A 26,453-nucleotide genomic window follows, 5' to 3' on the forward strand; every position below is an offset into this window, starting at 1 on the left:
TACCTATCCTATTCTAGATTATTTCTAAACTGAGCTTATGTTAAAACATATATTATCAAATTGATTCTGAAATTAAACTACTCCTAGGATCATTTTGTTTTATTAAGCAAAGAGTATAGAAAATTGGAGTTGGGAAAAGATGAAAGTAGGTTGAAGTATATTTTGCCTTCACTGATTTTTTTTATGGTCAGTTTTTCAGCTTCTCTAATGAGAGGATTAAGTGACAATCTGTATTTTAGAACAGAACAGAGATATTTGAAGTTTAGTTAAGCTATATATTGAGCACTAAGTGAAAATTATGCCTAACACCAGACTTATTGTTCAAAACATTTTAAACAATTTAGATTACTTTTTCAAATCATTAATTAGGAAAATAACTAATTTAATTATTTTTTCATCTCTCTCACATGAAAGTTTATGTTCTTTTCCATCTCCTACATTTGAAGCCAAATTTGTGCCATGCTAAGTAGCAGTAATTTATGAATCTACATGTAAGTTAAAATAAATTCTCTAATATTGTCATGAAATTGCAGTTTCGATAAAATAAGAAGTTTAAAATAGCTGCAAATAAGGTATAAGTTAACAAAGTTTGTGAATTTTCACTTTTTAATTTTTATTTCTTGTTAATAAATATAGACTGTACACATTAATGAGATTAATTTTAATATGTTCATTCATGCATTCAAAATTTTAAGAGGAAAACATTCTCATTCTGAAAAAGGTAAATGAAAATTCTCTTCTAAACTGTGACAATTATGTTGGGAATAGCCAGCAACTTCAAACAGTCATCCATTCACATGACTAATATTAAGCTGTTCAGTGATGAATCTCATATATAAGAGCTGAGTTTGGGTTGGTATGTGGAAAGGTGCTTATTAGAGTATTTTAGATGATTAACTAAATAAATTAAAAAGCACCATGCTGGGCAAAGGTAAGAGTGTGTCATTAAACATAATTATTACAGTCATTGTATATGAGGTCTAAAAGAGAATCAAACAGAAACAACTCATTTTTCCATAATCAAAGAGGGAGAAAGCTATCCATTATAATTATGTATTTTAGATGTCTTATTTCTTTAAGTACCTAAGTTAGTATTTAATCATTTCTAATGACAAAATCTTGAAACTGAATTACATCTAAATGGAAGATAATATCAACAATTGGATGTTCTCTTGACACAGAATTTAGATTATTACAATCAAATATCAACTCCCTGTAACTAACTGCTGTTATTAATGCATTTTTTTACTTTGTCCCAAATATGGAATGTCTATAAAACTTAAATATAGTATATAATATGTGATATAATTATATAATATTTAATATGGTTTTATAGCAATATAATATACTAATATTAATTGGTATTAATATATAATATCTTTATTATATTTTCCAAACTATATTAATGAACTGTGTCAATTTCATTGAAATATCTGAAGAATTATAAGCTTGGGATTTAATGGAATAATCTGTTAGCCTCTGTCAAGTTTCCTAATTCAAATTTCCAAGACCTCATGTAGTGTAGACGAAGAAATTAGAAAATCCAAGGTTCTTAATAAGCACTTTTTGATGAATAACTCATCAGTTATTAAATTAAGTGAGCACTTTTTGATGAATAATTCATCAGTTTCTATTAATGACCGTTTCTCTTAAAAGTGGATTTCCCCCCTTGTCTTGCAGTTTCAATAAAAGGATGTATAGATTCTAAGATAAATAGGCATTTTATTTTACATTATATTGGAAATGGACATGACTTTAGGTCAGCTTTGTCTTCATTTTGGAGCATTGAGTCAATCCAGCCATTAATTGAGCTGCATTTGGGATTTATGTGTACTATGGTTATCCTCTCAAACATCACCTGCTTTAAGTTTCTAAAATGTGACCTTTTCAGTCTTATCTTTAGGTACTCCTTTTATACCACAAAGCAAGTCTCTCTCCATTCTCTTATTTTAAATCTTATTTTCATTTTTGAATATCATGTATGTTAATATGTAATTATACATATTAATGGGAGTCTGTGTGATATTTCCATACATGCATAGTGTGTGCTAATCAGATTCAGCCTCCTTTTTCTACTCTACCCCTCTGATAAGCACTACTGTTTATTCAGGTTGATTTTTTTTTAACTTCCACATATGACAGATAATGTGATATCATGCCTGGTATTTCCCTTGGCATGATGTCCTCTAGTTCCATCCATTTTGCTGTAAATGGAAAGATTCCTTTATTTTTCTATCACTGAATAATATTCTACTGTGTATACATGTCATGTTTTATTTATCCATTCACCCATTGATGGTCACCAAAGTTAAATCCATAACTTAGTTATTATGAATAGTGGTGTAATAAATATGGGCATGAGGTGTCTCTTTAGTATACTGATTTCAAAAATGAATTAATTTTCTTTGACTATAAACCCAGAGTGGGATAACTAAATCATATGGTAGATCTATGTTTAGTTTATTAAGGAGTCTTCATACTTCCACATAATATTGGTATAAGTTTAAATTCACTCCAAGAGTTTATAAAATTTTACTTTTCTCCATATTCTTATCAGCATGTAACTTTGTTTGTTGTTTTTTTGTTCCAAGTAGCTATTTTAACTGGGGTAAAATGATATTTCATTATAGTATTGATTTGCATTTCCATGATGGTTAGATGTTGAATATTTTTTCATGTATTTATTGGCCATATTATCTATTTCTTTTTTAAAAATTCATTCAGATCACTTACTCATCATAAATTGGATTACTTGTATTTTTCTTAGGTTTTTGAGTTCTTGGTATATTCTACACATTAATCCTTTGTCAGATGAATAGTTCACAAATACCTTCTCCCATTCTGTTGCTTATCTATTTACTCTATTGATTGTTTCCTTTGTGGCGAAGATTTTAGTTTGATTTAATACCATTGTCAATTTTTGTGTTTTTTTCCCAGTCTTTTTAGGGTCATATCTAATAACTTATTTGTCATGTTCACAGATGCATTAGATATTCCATAACATTTACCTTCTTGAAGAATTCTTGGTATTCTGTTTCAGGGACTTTCACAAGCCTATCATCACCTTGTTAGCCATATCCACACTCATCTCAAGATTCATCTGTGGAAAATTACTCTTTTAAAGCTAACTCAGGATTGGTTGCTGTCTGGATTTAATTACTTGTAGGTTGATGGACTGAGGACCCTCAGTTCCTTCTAGGTGTTGGCCAGAAGCTGCACAAGTTCTTTGTCATATGGGACACTTTGGAATGGCAAGCTGAGAGAGAAAGAGGGAGTGAGAGAGAGAATATGAAAAAAAGAAGAAGTGAGAGGGAAGTTACAGTTTTTCAACTTAATTATGTAACAAAGAAAAGTCAGTTTTCCAGAATTTTATTGCTTGGAAACAAGTTACTAGGTCCAGCCCTTACTCAAAGGGAGAGGATTACACAAAGCAGTAAATTTTAGAAAGCAGGGATATTGAAACTGCCACTACTTGTTCAGCTATCTTTTACATAAAACTCTAGAAATTTCTTGAGCTAATATATGTGTGTGTAATTATATATTTATATATATGTAAAATTGCCCTCATTTTGATTTTTCTTATTTTTATTCTTAGCTTTTTTATTAGATTATAACTTTCCCTCTCCTTATTTTGATGAATTCTTTATGATATATTGCAATTGCTATATTTTATTTTACTCATGCCATATAAGGCAATTCTCTTCTCTCTCCCTGGAGATAGAGAAGAGTTTTAAATAAAGCTATTAGTTTCACTGTTCAGTAATTTGGGGCTGTGTCCATGAAGCATAATACCACTTTTTTTTCTATAATCTTTAGAATGTATTTTACTGAAGTGCCCTCTTACATATTTCAAAGCATGTTGAATTATTGTTGTTCTTGATTTATAGATTTTTCAAAATGCTTTAGTACTACGGTAAATCAAAATGCTTCCCCCCAAACTTTGAAAATTTTTGAATTTTTATATAAGAGTTTCTAAATTTTAAGCCAGTGTTTCACAGGTGATATTTTATTGATAAATTATTTAATTATCTTGGTAATTTGAGGGTTTTTTTTTTTGCTTTTTATGAAAACAGCATAATGAAATCTCCTTTCAATAATAATACAAATCATCATAAAGCTTCAGTAAAACATCAGGAATCACTTTGCAACAATAAATATTGGAATGCCATTTAAAGTCCATATAGTTGTGGTAGGAATTTTATGATAGAAATAAAAAGTCCGTTTTGAAGAATGTACCCTTCAATGGCGTTCTTGCAGCTATCCCATTTTATTTCATAAATGAACTTTGTCAAAACCATATAAACATTTGTTTGTTTGTTTGCCTTGGGATAGTACAATTCAATTCCATATATTTGCCTTTTGATGTTACTTTATACTATAAAACTCAAAGTGAAAATATACTTTCTTTTTGCCACAGCTGATGTCTTTAGGAACTGAAAAGTGATATACTTAATACATAAAAATGAAGAACTGCTTGTTTTAACCATATGTAGTTTACCACAGTGATTATATTTGTTTATTAGCTAAAAAACTTGAGTGAATGGCAGCTTCTGGGCTCTAAACTGCCAACAAATGGAGTGTTGTCCCTGATGAAAGAGACAATGGAGCCTAAGACAATGGAGTAAAATAATATCAGAGAAAAACTCAGATTCAATTGTACAGATACTTTACACATATGCACTCCTAAGAACAGGTTGCTAGGTATCACTGCATTATGCAAAAAGATACAACAGAAACATAAAACGTACATAGAAAATGGATTAAGAGCACAACAGGTAAAAAAGATCATCAGTGATATACTAAAAAAATGATATTAAGAAAAGACAAAACAACAGCACAGTCTTACACATTCTAAATGCTTAATACACAAACATTTCAATAATATCACAATCTTGTACAAGCCCAGTTTACCTGTGGAAATGGTCATAAGAATGGTTGAAGCTTGTTACTATGAAGGGTGGAAAGGAACTTATTTGAAATATGTTAGAAAGCTATTATAGGAGATGAAAACGGTGGGCTCATGGTCCCCTGGCAGAATGTCACAATTAATTTGAGCTTCCTCAGCCTTAAATCCTAGCTCATTTTTTATTTCTTCTTTTGAGATATAGTCTTTGAAAATCCATACTTAATATAGATACTTATTCATCAAAATTATGAAAAAAATCAAATCCATTTTTTTACCCTTCCCATGCAATTAACTTCTGCACCACTGCTGATAATATTTTTTGCAATTTTCTCATCTGTGTTCACAACTTTGTCCAGTAGCTGAAATGTTTGGAAATTGGACTGATATTTAAAACCATTATAGTCAGACTCTGGTAGCACTAAGTGGAATTTGATGATTTCTATTTAAAATTTTCATCTATAAATAGTGCTTTCTGTTTGGCTATGAGAGAAGTTGTCTCTGGTTCATTCACTGTGCTGCAAGCCATATGGTCAAGAGTCTTTCCACAACAGGCACAAAGATCTTTTATACCTTCAGGCCTGGCTCCTGTGGACTGTGCCATGTTGCTATAGCCATAGGATTTTATTTGCTTTTTGCTGTTTGTCTCTGATAATATACCTAATTGATCCCATTATGCTCACTGTTTGGAAAATGTCACATGTTCTACCAAGTTTCTATTTGGTTTTCAAATATTTTATGATTTCAAGCTTTTCCTTAATACTTAAAACTCCTTGCTATTTTTGAACCAGGACTTTAAAATATGGTTTGGACATTTTAATGAGTGCTTTTTCTCATTTATTTTTTTAATATAAAAAAGTGTCAAATGTAAAGCATAGAACATATTTTTTAGAATAGCACATATGTTGAACTAAGGGAACTGGTAGATGTTAGTAGTGTGTGTATCTTTGTGTTTTGTGTATTCCAACACAGCTAACTCACCTACGATGAGTGTAGTTTTCTGCATCTACCTAGTTTTTTTTTCTCACACAAGAAATTGTGAAAAAATGAATATGAGATTCACATTATTCTCAAATGGATCCCTAATATATCAATTCACTGGGGCAAATTCCCTTCCAAAACATGCATACAACAGAAGTAGGCCATATATTATAATTAATGAATTAAAAGTGTTAAAATGCAGCTGAACTTAGAAAAGTTTAGATTCTATTTTTATTTTATTATGCCTATAATTTCCTTTTTGATATATTATTTCCCTTAAAAAGTTTTTTTGTTTAACGTATGCTTGGCATCACTTCTGAAATTGTTACATATTTCACCCTTTTCTTTTTTAAGACAAGGAATGTAACCAGCTAAAATGGTAGTTTACGGTTTTTTGATTGTTCATGAAGAAAAAAATATTTCCATCACATATAGAGATAAAACTATCACCCAGTCAAATATCTCTATAATTGAACACAATTTCTAGAGATACAATTATGGATTAAACAGTATTGTCAGTTCTCAACAGAATTTTATATAATGAGTTTCCAGTCTCCAATGTGGCTGTCAAGATTCATATTGTATCTTGCATAAGTGTTTTCCAAGTCTTTGCTCTTATTTACTCTAAGATTCCCTGAATGGAAACCCTTATTTTAACCATCTTCGTCAAGATTATAGATTAGGGATGTACTGGTACAATAGAGACCAAGAAAATCAAACAGATGATAGGAAAGGACATTCTTGTGTGATTGAGGCCAAGTAAAACAAGTGACAGGGTAATCTGATTTAAAAATTAGCAGTGTCTCTTCTATTGTATCATCATAAAAATTATAGAAGTAATTTTTCCTCTGCCTTTTCCAGAGAATAGCAATTTTTGTTCCCCAGACATCCATATTATGCATTATTTCACAAACTGTTAGCAGTCAGCGCTGATGTAGCTAACAATCTAATGACTTTATAAATGTAATTAGAGAATTAATTTTTATTTCTCTAACAGAAATTTCAGCATCTTCTCATATGTACATTTCCTCTTCTGATATTTGTTTTTTCCATGTAATATGCCTTTTTCATTGTTTCTTAACAATTTATACGATTTTATATATGTTGTAAATAGTTTGTCAATCTCTTAGTTTCCCATATATTGCAGCATCTGTCATGTACATTGTGGGTGGGTATTTATAATACAATATGTCTATCCTTTATCTTATAGTCTCTGGGTTTTCAGGTTTGCTAAAAAGTGTTCTGTTAATTTTATTATTCTAAATATTTAGTAATATAATTGTCTATTCTAGCAAACTCATGACCAACACCTTTAATTAAATATAATTTTTTATGAGTTTAAATTCCATGTGGAATTCTAAATTAACTTTCCATTAGCCAATTAGGTATTGTTTATTTTGTTTCCTTGGCACTGAAGATAGATTTGGTCCATTTGTCAGTTTCTAAGTCATACTATTGATAGCAATGTTACCATTTTAAGATTTAATATCATCTTTTGGGGGGTATACCAGGGATTGACCACTGAATCATATCCCCGGGCCTATTTCGCATTTTATTTAGACACAGGGTCTCACTGAGTTGCTTAGTGTCTCACTTTTGCTGAAGCTGGCTTTGAACTGAACTTTCTAACCTCCTGCCTAATCCTTGCAAGCTGCTGTGATTATAGGCATGCACCACCATGCCTGGCAAAGTTTTAATATCTTGTAAGACCTGTTCTTCTTCATTCATCTTTTTTTTGTTAATTGTTAACACTTATTATTTGTAGTATTAGTGGGGTTCAGTTTGATACTTGTTTATATCCATACAGCAAGCACCAATCAATTTCAACCTCTCTTTTTTCACTCTTCTCTTCCACGTTCTTTCCAATCTTTAGTAATCACTATTCTACTTTCACACTGACTGTCTTAGTTATCACATGTGAGAAAGAGAACCTGCAATATATCTGGCTTATTTTACTTACCACGTTTTCCAGATCCATTCATTTTGCTGCAAAACACAGGATTTCACTTTTCTTTATGGCTGAATAATACTACATTGTGTATATATTCCATATATTTATTCATTCATATATAGGCTGATTCCATGTCTTAGCTATGTGAGTAGGGCCACAGTAAACATGGCCATGTCCTAACTGTTTTGCTGATAATTTAATTTTCTTTGGTTATATACCCAGAACAGGGACAGCTAGATCATTTGATAGGTTTACTCTTAAATTTAACATTTGCTTTATTTTTATTTGTGATTCTTTTTACATATTCACTTTGGAACCATATTTTAAAAACTTATGCTTATTTGTATTTTACTAAAAATGCATTAATTATATATAATAATTTGGACATTAATGACATTTAGTGTTATTGAAACTTCCTTTATGGGAATATATATTATAATGCTCTATTTGTTTAGGTCTTTAATTCCCTTAATAAAGTTATATAAATTTTAACAGTTAGGCCTTTTGGATTTTTCTTTTTTTTTCCTTCTATAATCAAAGCTTTTGTTGTTGTTATTGTGAATTAAGTGATGCTTCTATTACTAGTGAGAAAAATTTAAAAATTGGCTTTCATGTTTTTTTGTAATATTTATTTTATTATTCCCTGCCTTAATAATTTTTCTGTTCAATGTTTTGTAACTTTCACTAACTCCTACAGGATTATATGATTATCACAATTTGATTTTATTAGTTAGAGACTAAAATGTTGATTAGTAATTATGGTAGTGAAGTACTTTTCTGTTTTTAATTTAAATGGTTTGGCTTCGCATTTTGTGTTCATTATGCCATTTGTAACTGGTATGAGATACATGCTTTCACACTGGAGGAGAATGAGGAAATTCCCTTTCTTATCCATAGGCATATGATTAATGTCTAGTTATAACAGATATGCTTTCCTTTTTCCATTGCTCACTGAGAGCTTGCAAACTTGAATTATGTCAAGAGTTTGATATAGAAAAAGCTATGGATATAGTTGAGAATGCATGAATTCAGAAGAGGGAAACAAAATTAATGAGTATGTGAAATAGGTGTTCTTACCTATTTCCCACCTAATATTGAATTGTTATAAGAGGAAGATAACAATTTTATTAAATTAATAATTTTTTTTTATTAAATTAAAACCATGAGTACTTGGAGAGATGCAATGAAATAATAGAGAAAATACTAGGATAAACAATAGTGGAGACTTCTATTTGTAGCTTCACATATACAAAGAGTTGTAAATTACTACTGTTATCCTTAAAACAAATTTTTTAAAAAATGAATAAACTACAAATCAATGGCTCCTCTTAGACCCTTCAGAGGCTGTGGTACAAACTAACTGCCACCCCACCTGGAACGAGAGGTGATAATGAGAGAGTCGCAGGTGGGGATGGCTTTCCAAAAACAGAAGTCATTGCAGTCATAAATTGGTAGAAACATTTCAATTTTTAGTACATTTCTGGGGACCAGGGTGGATTATGCCAATAACTTTTCAAATTCAAATGAAAAGAGAGGGGAAAAAGGAAAAGAGTATCCAAGACTGTGGGGAAATTCCAAAGGTTATAATGTTACAGAGTGAGGAGAATTACAGACCACCCTGCTTATTGAGCCAAATTGAAAGGGGAAAAGGTTCTTTAATGAGCAAGCCAAGCAAGTGACTGGGATCAGGCTAGTGCCTTAAAGAATTCCCAGCCCTTGAATTTTGGAAGTACAGAGTTTATAAAGACAAAAACCACAAGGACAATTGAGCCAGATGTAGGTCCAAGAGACCTTGTTGAGACAAATATTTTGATTACATGAGAGAATTATTTTGTTTATTCATTTCAGAGTCATTTTTGTTGTACATCAAGGCCTTAGGGCTGTAGCAAGATCCTACGGTACTGTCAACATAGATACAGCTGTCAGGAGGCTGAAAAGAAAACAAATAAGCAAGCATAAAATGGAGTCAGGTCAGAACAAAATGGCATTACTTTGGTTCTTTTACATTTCAAGAGTATATACATTATTAGAATACCAGAGAGGAAAAATAAAGTAGAAGAAATATTAGAAGTAACAATGGACAACAACTTACTAAAGTTGATTATATACATAAAACCACAGATCCAAGAAACTCAGAAAATACAAAACAAGATTTAAAAAAAAAAAAAAAGCAATGTCATATTCAAATAGCAAAACCAAAGACAAAGAACTCATGTTTAACAGACAGGGGAGAAAAATCTTGTTTATGACTGTGAGTTAAATATGTATATTTAAGCATTTATCCCTGGAATCCATAAAGCGACCCTCACAGAAATAGAATCTTTGCAGATAACATCAAATTAAGATGAGATCATAATGGATAAGTGTCAGCTCTGATCAAATGACTGATGTCATTATAAGAGGGAAATTTGGGCACAGGTACACAGAAGGAAATACATCATGTGAAGACAGATGCAGGAATTGGAGTGATTCATCTGCAAGTTGAGAGATTTCAAAGATTTCTGCCTATCAAAACCAGAAAAAATTTCTACCTTGCTGGAAAAATTTCTACCTTGTTGTCAAAGGGGAACCAATCCTCCTAATGTTTTGATTTCAAACTTCTAGACTCCACAACCATGACAGAAAAATGCATGTTGTGTTAAAAACAACTCCATTTATAGTAATTCATCATGACAATCCTAGGAAACTAACATACATCAAAGAGTAAGGATAGAAGTTTCTAGTTAGAAACCAGACAAATGAGAAGAGGGCAGAGAAAACTATTTAAACTTTTTAAAAAAGAAAACCACCAAACTATGTTTTTTATTCAGTGAAGTTATTATGCTTCAAAAATGGAGAAATACTTTCTCAAACAAAAACTAAGAGAATTTATCATATGCTGACATACTCTGTAAGAAAAATTAAAGGGTCTCCATCAAAGAAAAGGAATATTGTATAGACCAGAAACTAATGTATGTAAAGAAAGAATATTTGAGAAGGAATAGGGTCAATATGAAATGAAATTTTTAATTTTTTTTTGTTCCTAAATGATTTAAAGTTTGGCTGTTTAATAAAATAATGATGGTAATGATACTATTAGAAAAGTGAAATGAATTGTACTGAGGACAGAAGGCATGAGAAGAAAGAATTGGTAAACAATATTAAAAAAACTTCAGTATACCTAAAGCATTATGTGCGCTCTTCAGGAAGGGCTTAGATTGATTATAAGTATATATTAGAATGGTAAGACAACCATTAAATGTTTTGATGAGAAATATAATTTAAATGTTAAAAGAGGAAATAAAATAAAAACATAAAATCCTCAACTAAAACCATAGAAGGGAGGAGATGACCAAGATCAAAATAACAAATAGAAAACATGGTAGGTATTAATCCACATATATTGATGATCAGTTTGAATGTGAATCATATAAATATAACAAATATCAAGTATTAGCAGAATAGATTATAATAGATTATTAAACAAATAGGAGTGGACTATGTTGTCTACAAGAAACCCACTTTAAGTATAAATATTTAGATAGGATTAAAAAAAAGGAAGATAAAGATATATCATGCTATCACTAATAAACAAAGAAAGCTAGACTGGCTAGTTTCCAAACAAGGGCAAACATCAGAGATTAAACACATTCATCAAATGCTAATGAAGATTCAGTTCTCTTAGAAGACTCAATAGTCCTAAATATGTATGTGCCTCAATAGATCATCATGATACAGAGTGCAAAAGCTAAGGAACTGCAGTGGAAAATAGACAAATCCAATATTACAATAGGAGACTTCAACACATCTCTGTCAGTCATGATTGAGGAGCCAGAAAATCAGTAAGGATATAGTTGGCATGAATAGCACTATAAAAGTCCTGATCTAATTTGCACTTATAAAATATTCCATTCAACAACAGCAGAGTATACATTCTTCTCAAACTCACTTAGAATATTCATGAAGACACAATATATTCTGGGCAATAAAACAATACCCAGCAAATTTAAAACAATAGAAATTGTGCAAAGTTTTCTGCAGTCCACAAATAATTAAGATATGGATAATACCCAAATACGTGAATATTAAATAACACATGGACCAAAAAGAAGTTTCAAGAGAAATTCAAAGCAAGATTTATGGGAATCAGTTAAAGAGTAAAATTAGTCTAAGGAAATACGAAAAGAAATAGTAACAATTAAAAGAGAAAACAACAACCCTGTGTGCACAAAAATAATCATGAAACTCAACAAACCAAGTATCTTAATCTTTGAAAATATTATCTTGCAAGTTTAACCAAGAACAAAAATAGAATTTTCAACTTTAATTCTGAAATTAACAATATCAAAAATAAAGGAAGGAGCACCATATCTTAAGCACATTAAATGAATAATAAGCATAAACTATGAACAACTCTGTGCCTGCAGATTTGATAACTTCAATGAAATAGAACAATTCCTGGAAGACAGAAATTTTCAAAATTCCCATCAGGAGAAACAGGTAACATGTATATGCCTTTTTCTATTAAATAAATTAAACCAATAATTAAAAATCTTCTTGAAAAAAAAATCAGGCCCAGATGGTATCACTGGTATATTAAAAAGCAGAGGAAGAAATTATATTGATTCTATATAAGATAGTCAAGAAAATAAAGCAGAAAGACAATTTCCAGCTCATCCTATGAAGTAAAATTATCCTAGTACCAACCTAGATAAATGCAGTACAAGAAACAAAAATTGCAAGGACCAATATCTCTCATAAACATCAATACAAATGTTCTCAACACAATATTAGCAAATAGAAATCTAAAAATATAATTATACACTATATAGTAAATTGACATTTTTTCTAGTTATTCAAGTCTGGACTCAAGTTTCAACATGTGAAAAATAAACAAAGAGTTCCATCACATCAACATACCAAAATAAGATCATCATTTGATCATATCAATAAAGAAAAATCACTTTACAAATCCCCAAACACATTCATTATATGACCACCCAGCAAATTAAAAATAGAAGGAAACATTTATTTTGATGAAACTATCAACCAAAGACTTATAGCTCATGAGAGCTGCTAACTTTTTTGATATAACACCAAAGATGTGATCTGTGAAGGAAATAATTTCTATGGTGGACTTTGGCAAAATTAAAACTTCTTAAATGATTATTTGAGGAAGATGAGAAAATAAGCCACTGATTGGGAGGCATCTTTCAAAACATGCATTTCATAAAAGACTATTATCTAAAACCTACAAAAATGCTTAAAACCAATAAGAAATTTTTTTTTAAATGAGCAAAAACTTAGGCACAAAAGAAAATATACAGATGGCAACTAAGCATATGAAGAGAAGTTCCACATCATGTCATTAGGGAATCACAAATTAAAAAAAATGAGCTATCACCACACACCTATTAGAGTGGCCAAAACCCAAAATATTGAAAACACCAAATGCTCATGAGAAAGTGGAGCAAAAACAAAACCCCTGATGTTTTTACTGGTGGGCAGACAAAGTGGTTCAACCACTTTGAAAGACAGTTTGGCATTTCATACAAAATTAAGAACACTCTTACCATATGATCCAAGATCACACTCCTTGATTATTTACCTAAATTAACTGAAAACTTATGTCCACATCGAAACCTGCATATGGATGTTTGTAGCAGCTTCATTCATGATTACCTAAGCTGGGAAGCAACCAAGATGTCTTTTAAGAGGTGGCAGGATAAATAAACGTGGGTACATCCAGACAGGAATATTATTTATTGCTAAGAAGAAATGAGCTATCAAGCCATGAACAGATATGGTGAAACCTTAAATGCTTATTACTGAAGAGGCCAATCTGAAAAGGCCTCATATTGTATGATTCTGAGTATATGACATTCTAAAAACATCAAAATCGTAGAGACCATGAAAATATTTTCCAGGTGCTAAAGGAAAGAATAAAGTTAATATGTGGAGCTCAGGCTGAAACTATTATTTATGAAATTACAATGGTAGAAACATGTCATTATACATTTATTCAAACCCACCAAATATATAACACCAAGAATGAACCATAGTGTAAACTATAGACTTGGGTGATAATGATGTGTCAGTGTAGGCTCACCTCTTATAATATGTACCACAGTGATGCAGAATATTGTTAAACTTTTAAAAACCAAGGGACTGAGATAAGCTCAGTCGTAGTACACTTGCCTAGCATGTGTGAGCCCCTGAGTTCAATCATTAGCACCACCACTACCAAAAACAAATTAATAAATAAACCCCCAAACTCTAATATTACTCTAAAAAAGGTTTATTAAGCTGGGCATGGTGGCACATGCCTCTAATCCCAGCAGCTTGGGAGGCTGTGGCAGGAGGATTCAAGTTCAATGCCAGTCTCAACAACATAGCAAGACCCTAAGCAACTTAACAAGACCTTGCCTCAAAATTTTAAAAGTAAATAAATAAAAAGGTCTGGGAATGTAGGTCAGTGGTTAAATGTCCCTGGGTTAAATCCCCAGTGCATAAAAATATATAAAAGTTTACTTTAAAAAAGCTACACCTAACATGATACTTAGTGGTGAAAACTGGCTACTTTTCCCCTAATATCATCATTTTCTAAGGAAAATTTTCCCAAGTAGATGTAAGATTTAAAAAAAAACCTTTTAAAGTCCTGACTGATATTGGAAACAATGGATTATCTTTTCTCCAAATTCTTGGCATACTGAACCAAACTAGGAAATAGGTTAGATGTTTTAGGAATTTTTTTTTTTAAAGAACATATTAGAAATTGATTTTTAATTACTTTAGTATAGATCTGGCATAACTCCCAAAGACCTGTTTGTCCACAGTTTGGCACTACTGGGAGGTGATAGAAGTATGGCCTGGTGGTAAGATTTAAATCACTGGGAGTGTCCCCTGAAAGGGAACAGTGGGATTCCAGCACTTTCCTGTGTCTCCTTGCTTCCCAGATGCCATGAGGTGAGCAGCTTCTTCCACCTTGAGTCCCTGCCACGATGTGCTGCCTTGCCACTGGCCCAAAAGCCATGTAGCCAAATGACCATGGACTGAAACCTCCAAAACTGTGAGTAAACCTTTCCGTTTATTAAGTTGATTATCTTTGGTATTTTGTTTAGTAATGCAAAGCTAACTCACTAATATGTAAAAATCCAATATTTATGGCACAAGTTTGTTTAGAATGAAACCAGCTGCTTTTTAGTAAAAACATTTCAATACATTGTTCAATTTGAATGCACACAACAAATACCTTATTAAACTAAAAAATATATATAAGAAAGAATCGGATATTTGAGTACAGTAATTAGCAGACGTCTATTTTCTGAATATGTTGGGAACAGCTTTCTCTTCATGATCCACATATATATAATATGAACTTAGCTGTTTAGTTCCCTAGAATTTTCCATCAGCAACTTAGTAGGTGCCACAATAATATAAAATTACATAATGATTGCTGCAATACTAAGCCATGTGCCATACCGTCTGGTTAGAAGTTGCTAAGGCAAAAAAAAAAAAAAAGTGTGTGTATGTGTGTGTGTGTGTGTGGGTGTGTGGGTGGTATTAGATAACTAGCTATTAGAGGCATTATAGATCATCCAAAAAAGCCAGTTAAGATTATTATATTTGTTTTTCCATTGTTTGAGTATTACAGATGACAATTAAACTTAGCAAAGATAATTAAAAATTACAGAAAAAATTTAGTACAACAGAATTAACTCAGTTTTGAAAGAATTTTGTCTCGACAATCTCATAGTTTCTGAAATACATTAATTTCATGTAAGAAAAAACACAGAACAAATAATTAATGATGAGAGATCAGGTTTATAAATTTCTATGCTTTTTTTCCAAAATAAAAGGCCTGGATTAAAAGCTCATGATTGGTTTAATATGCATCACATTTCACAAAACCTCTTTTAATAAGTTGAATTTTATGTAGGCTTTAAATTTTCATTCTTCATTAACATTTGATTAGAACGATTTACATTTTAAAATGCTGTTCTTTTATCTACAAATAAGGATGTATTCAGTTGCTTTACTTTTGAAAATTATGAAAGTTCAAATTTGAAATAATCAGAATTGTCATAGGAGAGGTAAAAAAGGAACTCAAATTCACAAGATTTACTGAGGATGTTTATTGTCACATGAGTTATAATAAGGGGAACCTGAACAACAGAATAAAAAGCTATTGCCTCAAAACATAAAATAAATTTTGACACAACTATGTAATAGGATTATGTTTCACATTACACAAAATATTGAGTAGAATTCTATTTGATCTCAGAAAATGCTATATATAATGTTAAATAAAAGGACAAAAACTTCACCAATATATATATGTAAATATATATAAAATATATGCACAGTATAGCCACACATATACACACATACACACACATGCACACACACATACATATCCATATACATACATGACAGGAGAATTAAGGGGATAAGTGGATTTAAAATGTATCACATATATAAAATTTATATATTCCACAATGAAATTCTTATCTCCTCTGAGCTGAGCATTTTTTTATAGATTGGACCACTCTCCAGGGAAACAGAACTCAGTCAATGTTCAGTGTTGGATGTGTTAGGACCAAGGGAATAGAGGTTGCATTACAATTCAGAACCTATGTCTTCAGCCAACTCCATGAGGAGCTATGGAGCTTAAACTGTCCATCAGAGATGTCCTGCATTGGGACTAAACAACCAAGCCTTTCATACATAAATAAACAATTTCTTAAAATGATAATTTTGTCTAACTAAACTGATATTTTATACAGATTACTATATATTCACATGTATGATCATTAATTAGTATCAAATAGTGAACAATCAAAATACCTAAAAATTTCTGATTCCTTTAAAACCTAAGAAAGGGGTATTTGGTCTTTGTAGGTGCACTTGTATATTTTTTAGCAGGTAAGCCACTCAACATTTTATTAAATTAAACGTCTTCAGTCTTAGAGAAGAAGCACCATTTTAAGACATAAGCAAAAGGAATATTGTTAAAGAAAGTTTTATTACAGAAAATGCTGAGGAAATGCTGAATGAGTCTGTCTCTTTAACAAAATGTACCATCCATCATCAAAGTACACATTTACTATCTTTCATGCCAGTACATTTCTTTGGTCGTCTCATTGCACAGTGATAAGAGAACAGGCACTGGAGTAACAGATTGGTTGGGTCCTCCCAACTCCAATTCCCTCACTGGTCAAATAGAAACACTAAGGCATTAGATCTAGGGTTGTCACCTGTAAAGCATGTACTTTCTTGTGAGTTTTCAAATGGTACCCTCTACTTACTATTATTTTTAATTTATATCTGTTTCACATAGAAATACTTATTTTTTAGGGCACTTGCTATTGATGTAATGCAGAAGTAGGACTTAGTAGTCACCCACTTAGCTATATCATTTCCCTAATTCATGGGGTCATGGGACACCCAGTCATATCACAGCCTTTCACTATTATATATTCACCTCCTTCCTTAGCATTGGATTAAGACGCAGGCAAAGTAACTACAAATGTTTTGGAAGTTTTTTCTTCCAAAAGGAAGTTTATTGTACCCAAGACATACATATATATAGTATGTGTGTATATATATATATATATATATATATATATATATATATATATATGTGTGTGTGTGTGTGTGTGTGTGTGTGTGTGTGTATCTATCTATATCTATATCTATATCCATATCTATATCTATATATAGAGAGACTACAGAATCTGTTTCTGGTGATTAATACCAAAATTCAGAAAGGCACTATACATCAGGTTGTAGGATGTATACATCAAGCTTGAAGGAAATAGAGGTTTAAAAGACAAGAAGAGTGAGCCCAGATAAATCAAAGGATTTTGCCATCTTCAAGGAGTTTTAAGGGGCCTAATCAAACATAAACAAAGGTTTTCTTTATAATCTACCAGCAGAAGAGGCAATGTTTGTAAAGTTATACCTTCAGGAGTATTACAGATAAAATGAGATTCCTAGCTGATTCACAATAATGAGACAGTTTAAATTTGTCAGAATGTTGAACAATGTGTATATGTGACTTATTGTTTTGGAGCCTCCCTATGCTAGAAAAAGAGAAAGAACTATCACTCAGAATGCTTTTGAACCTCAACATCCCACTTGTAATTTTCTATGGTTAGGACTTGGGAATTTCCCATACCATTCCATGTGCTTGAAAACGAGTTAATACATTAATTGCTGTTCTGTCGACAGTGGCTTTCTATTAATTTCTGTTTTAATACCTTTTTCAGGTATATAAGGTGAGGTAAATATGAACACAATGGCTAATAGAATTGATCTAAATTATAAATTATTTGATGAGAACTGATGTAATGAAAATCTACTTTAATAGATATTGGGGCAGTTATTTCTGACTTATATTCTCTGATTCATAGGATCTTTTATCAAATATCCTTTTGGGACCACCTACAGAAATCTATACTATTAACTTATTAGAGAACTGACTTTGTGTTTAAAATTTCTTCCATATTTAAAGTCATGCTTTTCCCAAAGATGTTGTTATAAAGTCAATATTTTAGAGTATTTCTATCATAAACCTGTTATAAAAATAGTTTGAAGAAGAAAGAACAAAATTTTAGTGATAAATGTGTGTGATATTCAATTTTCTTGTCCAGTGGTATCCATGTAAACAGAATATTATAGTATGTCATCTTATAAATTAAAAAGTAAATAAACAAATATCCCCTAGAGTTCATCAAAATTCATATGTCTGTATTACTTTAAGGGTTTCAAGTCCCAGTGAAAAATGCTAAGATTCTTAACTTGAACTATAGTTTTCTAAATTCACGGGAAATATTACTGTCCTCTAAAAGGTACAGAGGAGTTTTGCTTTATATACTGTTTTAGTCAACTTTTTCACTGCTGTGACTGAAAAACTTGATGAGAATAATTTTAGAGGAGGAAGGTTTATTTGGGGCTCACAATTTCAGAGGTTTCAGTCCCTAGACAACCAGCTCCATTCCGTGGGGCTTGACATGAAGCTGAACATCATGGTGGAAGGATATTGTAAGGAAAAACAGCTCACATGATGGTCAAGAAGCATAGAGAGACTCTCCACTCACCAGCTACAAATTATATATCCCAAAGGCACACAATGGCCTACCGCCTCCAGCCACCCCCTACCTGCCTTCAGTTACCACTCAACAAATCCTTATTAGGGAATGAATTCACTGATTGTGTTAAAGCTCTTAGAACCCAATAATTTCACCTCTAAGACTTCTTGCATTGTCTCACACATGAGGTTTTGGGGGACACCTCATATCTAAATTATAACATGTACATGAAGACAATCTGACATTTTCCTTCAGGTTATGAGTTTGGAAAAGATTTATTATGCCCTGTCATGGTCTAGAACTAGCTTCTTGAAATATGGTATGATGGTTCAATAACTAGCTGACCACATGGCTAAATTCAAAACTCTACGATGCTTCAACTTCACTTTGATAAAACAGCAGCATTAAATGAAAGATTTTACTTTACCAAATATTGATTCTAAACATTAAAAAAAAATCAGTTATAACCAGAATCCCTATTTCCTTTGCCATAAACTCCTGACCATACACACAAGAGATTGAAAAACACTTAATTCTTACATGGAATAAGTAAAAGTAGGCTGACAGACATTGAAAAATTGGCAGCATACTTGAATTTAGACACTTGAAATAGATGAATATGCATTCTTGACCATAACCTGGCAAAAGAACCTGATGCAGTTGTGTAATAATAATTATTTGCAATGTATTTTTCCCAGAAATTCTACCGAAAACTTTAATAGTGGATCCCTCCTTTCATCCATTTATGTGGATAATAATTTGAAGGTGAACCAGAAATTTTAACTGTTTCTTATTGTTGCAACAAATTATGACAAACTGTAATGTATACACACAAAACACAGTCTTACAGTTACAGAGATCAGAAGTATAAAACCAGTCTCAGCACAACAAGGTGATAATGTGGAAAGGTTAGTTCTTCCAGGGCTCTTGGATAGAGCAAGTTCCTTGCCTTTTCTGGTGTCTAGAGGTTGCCACCAGCCTGGCTGGTGGTTGAAGCACTCCCATCTCTGATGTTGTAGCTACTTCTTTATCTGTTCCTTTGACTCCAAGTAGGCAGCAATTTTGTTATTGTACTCTCAAGAATGTTGGGGGGTCTTCACTCCATTAGAAAAGAAGCTTTTCCACATGCATTTCACAGACAATCTTAACACTACCACTCCTGATTTCTGCTGAGATGATGGAGGGAATCCCTAATTCACATGCCTAATCTCTTCAAAGAGTCCTCTGTGTGATTAAATTCTCTGATCTTTTGATTCCTTCCAGGCACTAATGGAAGGTTGTCCAAATCGTATCATTGGCTTTCCTTTCAGAGCATGTTTTCCTGACCATGAATCCCCCCCAGAATAGCATCTTTTGTAATTTTGATGATCTGAGAATCTCTCAAATCATCAAGGACTGGTTCCTTTTTGCTTGAAGTTTTTTCCCTCAATTTATATTTCCATCATATTTTGGTTTAAGCATATTTTATAAATCTAATGTGCACCAACACTTTATATGAGATCTCAGCCAAAAAAAAAAAAAATCAAATTCATCACTTATATCTTTAACTTTTCCGTCAGCCATAAGATACAATTCATCCAACTTTCTTGACACTATATAGAAAGAATCCCTCTTTCTCCAGTTTCTGGTAACATGTTCTTTATTTCCTTCTTTTTTTTTCTTTCTTTCTTTTTATTTATTTATTTATTTGTTTGTTTATTTATTTATTTATTTATTTGGTGCTGGGGATTAAACCCAGGGCCTTGTGCATGCTTGGCAAGCACTCTCCCAACTGAGCTGTATCCCCAGCCCTTCATTTCCTTCTGAGCTCCCAACCATAGCAACTTTACTATCCGTATTGCCACCAATTGTTGTCCCTGGTGAGCAGAGCTCTCTGCTTCTTTGTTGTCTTGTTTCCCCAACTGCTTTCCTCCTCCATGTCCTTTCTCCATGATGGTCTGCCTCACCTAGGGCCCAGAACAATGGAATTGGCCCTCTATGGAGACCTCTGAACTCATTACAGCCAAATAAACTTTTCTTCCTCTAAATTTGTTCTTGTCCGGTCTTTTGGTCCCAGTGATGAAAAAACTGACTAAAATATCTCACTAGCAGCCCCTTTACTGTCCATATTTCCTAGTTTGGTCAAGTCAATCTAGACTTTTTTTTTTTCTATCATCCTCCTCAAACTTGTTTTGGCCTCTACTCACTACTCAATTTTAAAGCCACTTTCAAAGTTTTGGGTGTTGGTTATCACAGCATCCTGCTTATAAGTACCAACATCTGTATTTATTTCCAATTGCTACTATAACAAATTGACTCACAAAAAGCACTGCTAGGACAGCCCCAGAAGAGGAGATGGTGAAAGAGGGGTACAGAAGGAATGACAGACCAACTGATATGTGAATCATAAAGGAGATCTCAATGCTACTGAGGAACTTGAAGAATTGGTGGTGATGATGTCTAAACCAAGAAGATAGGATAAGTCACACACTCCCATTATTAGAAGACACATAATTTGAGGCCCTCAAGATTGTGAAGGTATGTGGACCAGTCTCATATACACCTCAGTCAGTCTCATACACATATTAGGGAAACTTTTACACCCCTACTAAATATGATTCCATAAACTGAACATTTCTTCTAAAATTTATTTCTTATAGTTTATAGATCCTTAACAAGTCAAGTGTATAATGAATCACTGGGAAATATTAACTATATATCAATACTGTATAGTAAGAAACTTATTTCTAACACAGTGCAAAGAATTTTTCCGGCTACATAAGGAATATAAAAGCTAATTAGCTAAAATATAATAAAATCCCAACTCTAAATTTAAATAAAAGAGCTAATTGGAATAGATAGCAAACAAAAAAGAATGTAACCGCATACTAATGTATTTAGCCTAGTAGCTTGAAGAGGACAAAGGCACACAATTCAACATGGATAAAAATCTGGAACTAACTAAAATGGAAGAATGCCTGCTAAAAGAAGACCTAGGGAAATGAGAAGATTAAGAGATCATTACTGAAAAGTAACAATTCTCACTGATTTGTTGAAAACTAGAGTGAAAGTTATATTTAGCAGTCAGCAATGCTAATTAGCAAGAAGTCACAGATTTGAGAGGTTAAAAGGCTATAATATGCTGAAGTTAGCCATGATTTAGCATATTCAGAACTTTTAAATGATGGTACAAGCATTTGTTTCAAATTGACTAACTCACTTATAATATCACAATTCACATAGCAACTAGAAGTTGTTTTTTTAAAACAAAAACAAAAACAAAACATGGATTGAACTCCAGGATTGCCTTACTACTGAGCCACTTCCCCAGTCCTTTTTATTTTTATTTTGAGACAAGGTCTTACTAAATTGCTGAAGCTGGATTTCAACTTGAGCTCCTCCTGCCCCATTGGTCAGAGTTGCTGGGATTATAGGCATGAGCCATCACATGTTTTAAAAGAATGACTTTACATTTACTTTCCAACAAATCCCATTTTGGGAGGCTAAACAAGCAAAACTATCATTGATTTCTCTTACCTCTCTTAATTCTATTCCCTTTCAGTTTATACCATTTAATTTAAAATTTGCCAAAGTTTTTGTTATTTTGATATTTTTGTAGTTTTGAATTAATAGAAGGTGAAAATGGAGATAGGACAAATTTATGACAGTATCACAATACCAGATCTAACATTATAAAGTGCTTTAGGGAGAGAAGGTATGTAAAATTAGTTGACAAATTTTCCTTTTTTGTCAACAATTTTTCATGAACTGCCCTTAGTACCTACAATTTTAATAGGCATTCTGTACATTACATAAAATGTAGTGGCTCATGAAAGAAACCTTACCCATCTATCTCGTTTTCTATATCACACAATTACTTTAATAGTGTACCCCTCCTCCCTTTACTGACCATAGCAATAACTGTCTAAAAATTTTTCCTGACACTAGCCACTAATTTCCTCAATACATCATCTGTATGTCAAAACAGCTAAATTTCAAAAACATGTAGCTGATAAAAATAGCTTCCTTGCTATAAATATCTGCTGCTCACAGAACTATACTTAATTTCCTAACTATAACTTGACAAGGACTATAGCTAGCTCCAACCAATTTCTTTATCAGTGTTATTCAAACTTGTTCCAAAATTTAATTTACCAGGGAAAATCTTATTCTTCTTTTCTCAGTGACTTACCTTGATCTTTATCACAGTGGAGTCAAAATAGAATTCATGATTTCTTTATGTACATCCCCATTTCCCATTTCCCTAGCTTTTAAGTATTATTATTGCTGTTATTATTATTATTAGTAGTAGTAGTAATAATAAGTGACATCACAAGTGTGTAATTCATGTGTCTATTATACCTGATGTACTATCAAGTGAACTACTTATGGGTATCAAATTTAACTGTCAATTTAATGCATATCAAATATAGATTCAGTTAATATTTATTACATGAGTGGTTAAATAAATGAAGAGATAGGTATATTTATTTATTGAAATCTCCAGTAGTAATATTTTTCATAAAAAGTGCTCATAACATTGATAATTTTACTTTTGGTAATTCTGATTCTTTCTATGCATGCTTTATTGGGAAGCAAAGAGATTTAAAGTAAAGAGATTTAAAGCCATGAAGTCCATTTTCTATTCATGTGATTTTTAATTCAGTTAACAATTAAAATAACATTATATTATTAAGAAATGGAAATAATTTCATAATTTCCAAAGTCAGTGAGAGAGAGTACTTTCATTTTTGGCCATGATAGAGGGTCTAGTTCCAGACTGGCCTTTCTGCTTAAAAAAAAAAAAAAAAAGAAAAGAAAAAGAAAAAGAAATGAGATGAATTAATTTCAGGAATTGAACAACAAGGACTTTCATATTTGATAGAATGAAACATAAAGAGGGCCCATAATCGCCTGGCTTTCTACCTGAAAGCATAATCCTACCTTAGTACAAGAAGAGGCCCAAGGGTATCTTCAATCTTGCTGAACTGGGAAGGTAATTATTGGTGTCTGGGTAATTGTAGCACCTGGAATAAAGCTCAGTATGTAAGTGATAGAATCATGTGAAAGGTGGGGATTGGAGGGATGAATTTAACTTGGGGATTAAACAAGCCCTTTCCAAGGGCTGCCCTGCATACAGGGTGACTCTGGGAGGTCTAAGGGAGATTGCCTGCCATGGGATTGACAGCAAGCAGGACCAAGGAAAACGGTGCAATGAAGTTGGGTTCCATGTTAAAATGAATGAAGAAATCTCACTTCATTGTGATACTTCAAAAAGACCTAGTATTGAGAGTCAAGAATAGGCCCAAGGATAAAGCTCAAGACTGAAATAAACTTAATATTACTACAAAAACAGCAGCAAGAAACGTACGTGAAACAAAGGGATCTTCTGTAATTTAACAGTCTATCAGAACAAACTGCAATGTTCAAAAAAGGAAGGCAGCATAAACTAGACTCCTTCCACAAATTCTCCATCAAAAATTTACTAATCAATCTAAACATATAAAAATGACTATGCATGTAAAGCCAATAGGAAAACACGAATTATTAAGAAAATCAATCAATAGAAACAGACTTCAGACGTGTCAGACATTGCTTTTAATTTGACTACAAATATTTTTAGTTGTAGATGGGCATAATACCTTTATTTTATTTATTTATTTTCATGTGGTACTGAGAATCAAACCCAGCAACTCATGCATGCTAGGCAAGCAGTCTACCACTAAGCTATAACCCCAGCCCCACATTCAAAGATTTTAAGAAAGAAGTTTTATAATGAATAAGTATAGAACTGAGATAAAAAGGAAACCGCTATAAACAAGAAAAACTGGGAAATTTAAGAATTAAAGCCACGACATGCATTTTCTATTCAATTTTGTAGAGGAGATCCTATGCAATTAAATAAGGCAAGGGTTATGATTTGGATATGAGGTGTCCCACAAAAACTCACGTTTGAGACAATGCAAGAAGGTTCAGAGAAGAAGTGATTGGGTTTTGAGAGTCTTAACCTAATCAGTGAATTAAACCCCAATGGGATTAACTGAGTGGTAAATGGAGGCAAGTGGGATGTGGTAGGAGAAAGTGGTTAATTGGAGGTGTGACTATGGGGTATATATTTTGTATCTGGAGCTTGGAGTCGCTCTCTATTTCTGATCTCAATGTGAGCTGTTTCTCCCTGCCACACTTTTCTGCCATGATGTCCTGCCTTACCTCAAGCCCCAAGGAATGGAGCCAGCCTTCTATGGACTAAGACCTCTGAAACTGTGAGCCCTCAAATAAACTCTTCCTCCTATACAGTTGTGCTGGTCAGGTCATTTAGTCACAGAATGAAGAAGCTGACTAAAACAGCAAGAATAGATTTAAAAATTAAAGAAGTAAATTGTGTCCACATACAGAAGATATGGTTGTCTATTTATATAATTTCCAACATGACTACAACATATAATAGAAAAAAATAAATGAATTTTTCAGGGGCCTGGAGTACAAGTTCACTATTAAAAAAATATCAAGTACATTTCTATGAACTCAGCAACAAATGACTGGAAAATGAAATTTTAAAGTACTCTTTAAAGAACTAATTGATAACATGAAATATCTCTATGTACCTTTAATATATGTGTGTACCATTGCTAAATAAAATTACCAAATACTGCTGAGAGAAGTTTAAGAAGAGGTGTTATGGATTAAAATGTTTCTCTCAAAAAGATGCAGTATTAAAACCCTAAACCTGAGTATCTATGAATGTGACCTTAGTTAGAAGTACAGTCTTGGCAGATGTAAATCGAATTTGATTATATCATATTTGATTAGGGTTGTCCCAAATCCAATTACTGATGTCCTTATATCAAGAGAGAAATTTGGAAACAGAAACACTGGAAGAATGTCCTGTGTTGACAGAGGCTCAGGTGGATGAGAGGAGTCTAACAAGCCAGGGGAAGCCACAGATCAGTGTGGACCACCAGGAGCTGGGAGAAAGGCATGAAGTAGACTTTACTTCAGAGCCCTCAAGATGAATCCAACCTTGTGACATCTTGATTTCAAACTTCCAACCACCCATGCTGTGAGAGAACAGACATCTGATGTTTTAAGTCATTCAGTTTGTAGTAGATTTTTACAACTGCCTTAATGATTCTAATATAAGAGGTAATGACTTCCAAAAAATATGAGTAATAACCCTAGGTTTTTGTGAAAAAGAAATTTTATTTTCTAAACTATAGTTTAGACTAATATACATTTAAGTATAGCACTTTCATCATAATTAGGGTCAATGAAGAATTATAGATTAATGAAACTTTTCAGACATATACTTTGATATATTGAACCCAAGTGCGTTTTTATAAATATTTGTCATTCTCTGCATTTGTTACCAAGAAAGTGAAAGGGTAGACTATATAATAAGTTTATTTTTTGCCTTCTGTTTTTAAGGGGGTAAAAGATGGTATCTGGCACATCAAAAATAATTTGCTTCAATGCCTGTCAATTAAGATTAATTGTTAGAGAAGCTCATTTGGAGTAGTTGTAAAAAAATCAATCATAATTAATATCAAAATGCATTAATCAGGTTTTT

Source organism: Marmota monax, unplaced genomic scaffold (genome assembly GCF_021218885.2).
Source record: "Marmota monax isolate L192 unplaced genomic scaffold, Marmota_monax_Labrador192_F-V1.1 WCK01_AAM20220418_F8-fsc00015, whole genome shotgun sequence".
NCBI classification, from domain to species: domain Eukaryota; kingdom Metazoa; phylum Chordata; class Mammalia; order Rodentia; family Sciuridae; genus Marmota; species Marmota monax.